Genomic DNA, 6,809 nt, shown 5'->3' on the forward strand with positions numbered 1-6,809 from the left:
TTTTCTGGCTCTCTCCTTGTAACTGCACTTTCTCAGAAAAGAGCATTTTTTAGCAGTCTGTGGATGTCCCATTTCCTCTGCAGGCCTTTGAGGGCTGAACAGTAGAAATTCATCTCCCTGTCTCTCTCCTGCTCCCTTTGGCAGTCCTTTCCCCCTCCCTGGGACACCAAATGTGTCTCAGTGGAGGTCAGGGTGCAGTCTGTGGGTTTGTGTTGCCATCAGCAAAATATTCCGTTTGTTTAGGATGCTCTTGTCCCTCTGTGTCCTCCCTGCCTCTCGTGTTCCTCAAGGCTCTGGGTGCTGGGGGGTCAAGGTGGGCTGGAAAGCCGCAGGGATGGTTCAGGGCAGTGTGGGGGTCCTGGGCAGGATGGTGGCTCCTGTGGTGCCAGCTCTGTGTGCCACGAGTGGCTGTACCAGCTGGCAGGGACAGTGGCCACTGCCCCTTGTGCCACAGAAATCACCCCCAACCCCCCCGGGGGAGCCATGGCTGCAGGGGGAGCAGGGCTGTGCCTAGGGAGGAGGTAGCTGTGTCACCTCCGTGCCACTGCCGCGGTGGCACAGGCAGCAAACAGTGTCCCTTGTCACCGCCGAGCCCTGGGAAGAGAAGGGAAGGGAAGGGCTGGGCTGTCCCTGCAGCCAGGGGAGGGGACAGATGGGTCTGTGGGGCAGCAGGGCTCGGGATCAGGGCAGGGGGAGCACGGAGTGGCCAGAGAGTGGCCAGAGAGTGGCCAGAGAGTGGCAGGGCTCATGGCCAGCCAGAGCTGGGGCAGGGCAGTGCTGGGGACTGGGGCTGCTGGGGCAGCCACGGGGAGAGGTGGAAAACCCCATTGCTCCAGCTGTGGTCACAGCTGGCAACAAACCAGCTGGAGGATCTGGCATAAATTACTCATTTTCTAAAGGCACAGGGAGAAGATTTTTTAATATATATATATCAATATTAAACTGTGGGCAGTGACAGTGCTGGCAACACAGAACTCTCGGATTCTGACCTATCTCGAGTCCTGCAGGTTCCAGGGCTTCTCCCCTCCTCAATCCCAGGGGCTGCTGAGGGAGATGCTGTCCTGCCTGCACAGCCAGGAGGAGTCTTGGTGCCTTGGGGCTCCACCGTGCTGGGCTGGGACAGAGCGGGTGGCAGGGAGCTGAGAGATCTCCACAGCTGTGTTGGGCTTGGATACACCTTTTACCAGCTGAAAAAGCAAGCAATACTCGTCCAGAGGGATCCATGAGCAGGAGCTGGCTGCAGGGAGGGAAACCCAGCAATACATCTGCAGGTGGCTGGAGGGCAGGATGGGATGTGGCAGCTGGGGACCAGCTCTGGGTGCTGCAGGGGGAGGAGGAGCTGTCCCTTGTGGAGCTGTCCCTTGTGGAGCTGTCCCTTGTGGAGCTGTCCCTAATGGAGCTGTCCCCTCGGAGCTGTCCCCTCGGAGCTGTCCCTTGTGGAGCTGTCCCCTCGGAGCTGTCCCCTCGGAGCTGTCCCTTGTGGAGCTGTCCCTTCAGGCCTGGCTCTTGTGCCACCCTCCATTCACCACCTCAAAAGGCACATTTTCCCATGGAAATCAATGTGTTGTACAAGCTCCCCAGATTTGGCCCTGCATAGGTATTTCATGATTAATTTATAGCATTTTTCTCTCCCTACTCAACATTTCCTGCGTCTTGCCCCCCACAGCTCTGGCACCAAGCAAGGAGAACTGGGGACCAGATAGGGCTCTCCTGGATTTCCAGCAGGGCATAGGGCTCAGGACAGGTCACCTTTGTCCCTGTGTGTGTGTGTGTGTGACAGTGTGTGTGTGTGACAGTGTGAGTGTGAGTGTGACTGAGTGTGTGAGTGAGTGTTTTCCCAGGCTGGATTGCTCCATGATTAATAACTGTGGAAAAATGAGACCAAATGAAAAGCGCCCAAGTGGGCTTGATTTATGTGGCCTTCATGTCTCCAGTGTGAGATGAAATGGTTATTACTCTCCAGTGCTACAGAAATAAAGGTCTTCAACTGCAGTAATCACAGGCAGGCCTGACCTGCTGGGAGCCCAGAGTGGGCTGGGCTGGATGGGGCAGTGCCAGGCTGTGCCTGCTGTGTTTTGGGGCTCTGCTGCATCTCTGACCTGCTCTGCTCTGCTCTGCTCTGCCTGCATGGAGAGCTGCCTGGGGCTGTGCTGCAGCTCTGTGCTGCTCAGAGGGGCTGGGGGGCTGCAGGTGGAGCACAGGGGCCTGGGGCAGGGCTGGGGACTCTCACAGCCCTGCTGGGTCAGCAGCTCTGCCCAGCATCCCCACAGCTGCCCAGAGCTCCCCCTCTCCCCCTCCTCATTTGCTGCTCTCTCTGCACCCCCAGTGCCCCCAGCACCCCTGCCAGAGCCCCTTTGGGTCACCTCGCTGTGCCAGCTGGGACAGGGGCTGGGGACACCTGGCAGGGGTGCAGAGAAACCCTGGGCAGGCAGACAGGACCAGGGCAATAAAAGGGCTGCTGTGATCACCCCAAAGCTCAGCTGTGGGGGCAGAGGGTCAGAAAAGAGCAACCAAACCTCCTGCAGGTGCCAGGAGGGTGGCAGGAGGATGGCAGGAGGGTGGCAGGAGGTGGCAGGAAGGTGGCAGGAAGGTGGCAGGAGGGTGGCAGGAAGTGGCAGGAGGGTGGCAGGATGGTGGCAAATTCTGCTCCAATTTGACTTTGTTTCAGTGAGAGAACCTGTGTGTCTCCCTAGGACAGGTTTTTTAGCAAACCAAAATTAAACTCAGCTCACAGAGTACTTTATTCTTCCTAAAATATTTGGGGAGAAAACTGGACTTTGAGCTACTTTCCGCCAGTAACAAAGGCCAAGTTCTGTTGAAACTAAATTGAAAACTTCCCTTGAGTGCAGTGGGACTGAGGATCACCTCTCAGGGCAGAATTCCCAGTTTCCAGGGGCTTTGCCAGGAGCCCAGACAGCCTGAGGCACCTGAGCAGCACTCAGAGCGTTGGGGGACACAGGGAGAACATGTCATTTACACAGGGCTGTGGGGACCAAAGGGTTGGATTTTCTCCCTAAACCATCTGCACATCAGCACAGAGGCTTCCCAAGGCTCTGGAGAACGTTTTGGGTTGGAGTTTGGTGAGTCCATTTATGAATTTTATTTGCAAATTGTGGGCTGAAGGAGAAGACAAGGTTGGGGTTTATTGGTTTTATTTATTTCTCCATCACGTACCTGAGCCCTTCAGCTCTGCTCTCCCAGCCCTGGGAAGGCTGCAGGGAATTCCCAGCTCCTTCCCCTCCCCAAGCCCTCCCACCACTGCCATGTGGACTTGACTTTCAGAGTACTTTATGCATAAGGCCCCATGTGTATCATGGTACAAAATAATTGTCCAGTCTTATGGATAGTTTATGCCCCAACGGGGTTTTGTAGATTAATAGTAAAAGAACTAAATAAAAAAGAAAAAAAAAAAAGAAAAAGCACTTTTAAATTATTTATATTATAAAAAGACATCCTTTATTTTTCTCGGCATTGATGTCACTTAGCTAAAAAATCCGTTTATAAGTAGGATATTGCAGATTTTAAACTATAGCAATGCTCAAGCAAACACGAATTCCGAGTTCCACAGAGAAAACGACCGAGGTGAGGCAGGAGGGTGGCAGAGCCCAGCTGGCTCCACGGGTGGAGGTGAGGGAGGTGATGTCCCTTTGAGGTCCCCTCTGGCTGTCCCCAGCCTTTGGGGGTACAGAGGTGCTGCCAGTGCAATATTTCCCAGCCCACAGGCAGGCAGAGGGGTTGGTGATTGGGATCTCTCGGGGCCTTGCTTACGTTACATTTTCGGACCTCATTCAGCACTAAATGACTTCGCCGAGGCTGAGTCAGTCTGTTGCACATTGATGTAGATTAAGTGGCACCCACTGAATTACCTCTCGACTTTCCAACGTGGTTCACTTGTACATAAGTGTAATGTCAAACTGTTTACAGGTTCTTTTGTGCGTAATCGTGGAAAAAAAAAAAAAGTTTTAACTACAAATTTAAAGGAATCGATTTTACTGGAAGGTGTTTAAAAAAAATGAATGTGCTTAATACAGTATAGACATCCTTGCTAATGGTCTCACCTGAATGCATGTATCCGTGTTGTCAGTCCCACCAGTGAGGTTATTGGCAATATTCTGCAGTCTGTGAATAGCAAATATGCATAAACTACTGTGACTCTGACAAATATAACTCGGTAACTGTTTCTACTGTGGTATGTAAAAAAAAAAAAAAAAAAATCCTGTAGCTTTTAGCCTGCTGTATTTCCCTGGTGCAAAGAGCACCAGGAAAGAGAGAGATCTTGGAAAAATGAAGTCACAGCTGTGACCTGAGTGGGGTCGTTCATGCAGGGTGGCACCAGTGCTAAAAATGCCATTTTCAGAGGCTGGGAGGTGGGAAAGGAAGGTGCTGCTGCTGGGGCAGAGCTGGCCTGGGGCTGGGCTGGGGAGGTTGAGGCTTTCAGGGCTGAGGGACCTGCATGGGGAGCTCAGCTCAGCTCAGCTCAGCTCAGCTCAGCAGTGCTCTGGGAGCTTTGGGTGGCTCAGAGCTGCAGCCAGGGTGTGTTTGCCCTTCCCCTGCAGCACTCTGGGGGAGCCCAGAGCAGAATACATGAGTTGGTGTCCTTCAGCTGTCACACACAGAGAGGCATCCATGGACACATGCAGGATTCTTGCTCACAGGGATTCAGCAGTGGCTCATGTAAGCACTTCCCTCCCTGCTGGCTGGGCGTTGGTCTCACCTGAAAGTGGTGGGGTTTCCCCAGTTTATTTCTGAGTTTATCATTATTGTTTTTACTCTGTGGTATTTGGCTGTGGATGAGAGGAAGGCCTTTCCAATGGCCCCTTCCTGGGAGAAGGTGGAAGATCCATCTCTGCAGCATTCCTCCCGACTGGTGCTTCCCCGCAGCAGGGATTTGGGGGTTGCAGTGCCTGCACCAGTGAGGTTTTGGGAGCTGTGACCCCTCAGGAGCTCAGGGGGATCACTGAGCTGCCCTGCAGCTCCAGCCTGGTGCTGGCAGCACTGTGAGCCAGGTGACGCCAGGTGATGCCAGGGGTGCCATCCTGGCACAGCTCTGCAGGAGCCTTGGGGACAGCAGGGCAGCACCTGCAGCAGGGCCATGTGTCCCTGAGCCACTGAGCCACCTCCCAGCCCTGGGATGAGCTTCTCCCATGAAGCACCCTAGTCTGAGCCCAGGGGCTGGGGGAGAGCACAGGGTGAGCTGGGGAGAATCTTGTCAGCTGCCTCTGAGCAAGCCCAGGGTTTGGAGCTCTGTCCCTCTGGCTGGGCTGGCTCTGGGGCTCCAGCTCTGCATCCAGCCAGGTCCCATGGTGGGATCAGCTGAGGTGACCACCCTGCTGTGGTGACAACTCTTCTCCCCTCCAGGACACCTCAGTCCTGAGCAGGGCTGGGTTCTGTGGCTTCCCTCTCGCATGCCAGAGCAGGAAGCTGAATTTGGCTATTCTGAGCACTTCTGAGCACTTCTGAGCACTGTCTTGTCTGCTTTTCATGTCAGGGCAGATGCGAAGGAGTGGTGGGTGTTGGGGTTAGAACACCTGCACAGTAATTACTGAGGATGTAATTAGCTCCCCTACGCAGCACTGGGTGATGTGCGTGGAAAGCAGGAGAGATTCCCTTTGATACCAGGTGATACCAGAAAATGATTTTAATCTGCCTTACAACTATATAATTAAGAGAGCTTATATATAGAAATATCTATATCTATATCTATATCTCCCATCTGTATATTTCCCGTTGTCCCTGCTGGAGTTACAGCAGCTCTGGCTGGGAGCAGCTCCGGGGTGGGGCTGAGCTCAGTCCTGCCAGCTGCTGCCACAGGGGAAGAACAAACTCCAAGTTGTCCCAAGCCTTTCCAGAGGAGAGGCTGTCCCTCGCCAGGGCTGACCCCTGTCCCCAGAATGACCAGCTGTCCCAGCACTGGTACAGGCTGGCAAGGCTGCAGTCAGGCTGTGTCACCCTTCAGGGTGACCCTGCAGCTCACCGTGGGCTGGCCAGGGTGGCACTGAGTCGTTCCCGTGGCCCAAAGCTGAGGGCAGGAGGAGCTCAGCTGCTCTCTCCGAGCTGCCCAGGGCAGGAGGGGTGTGGGCAAGGCTGGGCTGCAGAGCTTGGCACCTCCAGCCTCTCCCTGTGTCCCCAGGCAGGGCAAGAGGACACCTGCTGCAGGGAGTGGGGACAAGGGGACGGGCTGGGGCAGGGCAGGGGACACTGCTCCTTCTGTCCCGAGGCTGCTGGAGCTGCTCTGGCCCTGAGCTGCTGTGCAGGGAGAACTCTGTAAATACAGCAGGTTAAAAACTGGCACAGTATCAGCAGGTCTGTATTTAATGCAGATGTTTCCCATGTTTTGTAGTATTGTTTTATTGATAAATAAAAATCAACCAAAGACAAAAAAGGCATTTGGCATGGTCTGTGTGAGCTGGACTGAGCAACTGTGGGCACTCAGTTATGGAGTGTCCCTGGCACAGGAGGGGAGTCACCCAACAAACGGGGCTGTGATGACAAATATCACTAACGGCTCCAAAATGATCCCAAAACACTCTGGACTTTTAAAGCACAGCAAGAAAAGCAAAACTTGCAGCAATTAGACTGCATCTTAATGAGCTGCCTCCCAAAGAAAAGCTGGAGAAAAATGGGTTCATCAGAGACTCGTTAAAAAAATCACTAAAACCATTAATACTATAAACATCCTCTCAGTGGCATAAATTTTGCATCTTTCCAGATGTATTTTTATTATTATGCCCTTTTTATGGGAGGAGAAAACGAGGCACAGCTCTCTGGGTTATTTGGTCCCAGGGATCCGAGCGAGCAGCAGCCAGGAG

At 53.7% G+C, this 6,809-nt stretch overlaps 1 long non-coding RNA gene across 1 annotated transcript; it reads left to right on the forward strand.

The window, feature by feature from the left end:
• The first annotated feature begins 2,145 nt into the window (after positions 1-2,145).
• LOC146431449 (uncharacterized) lies at positions 2,146-6,382 on the forward strand. The gene is made up of 2 exons (XR_014854979.1): positions 2,146-2,568; positions 2,622-6,382. It is a non-coding gene; the product is annotated as an uncharacterized LOC146431449 (long non-coding RNA).
• Positions 6,383-6,809: the final 427 nt, after the last annotated feature.

Source organism: Lichenostomus cassidix, chromosome 13 (genome assembly GCF_008360975.1).
Source record: "Lichenostomus cassidix isolate B80296 chromosome 13, HeHo_3.0, whole genome shotgun sequence".
NCBI lineage: Eukaryota > Metazoa > Chordata > Aves > Passeriformes > Meliphagidae > Lichenostomus > Lichenostomus cassidix.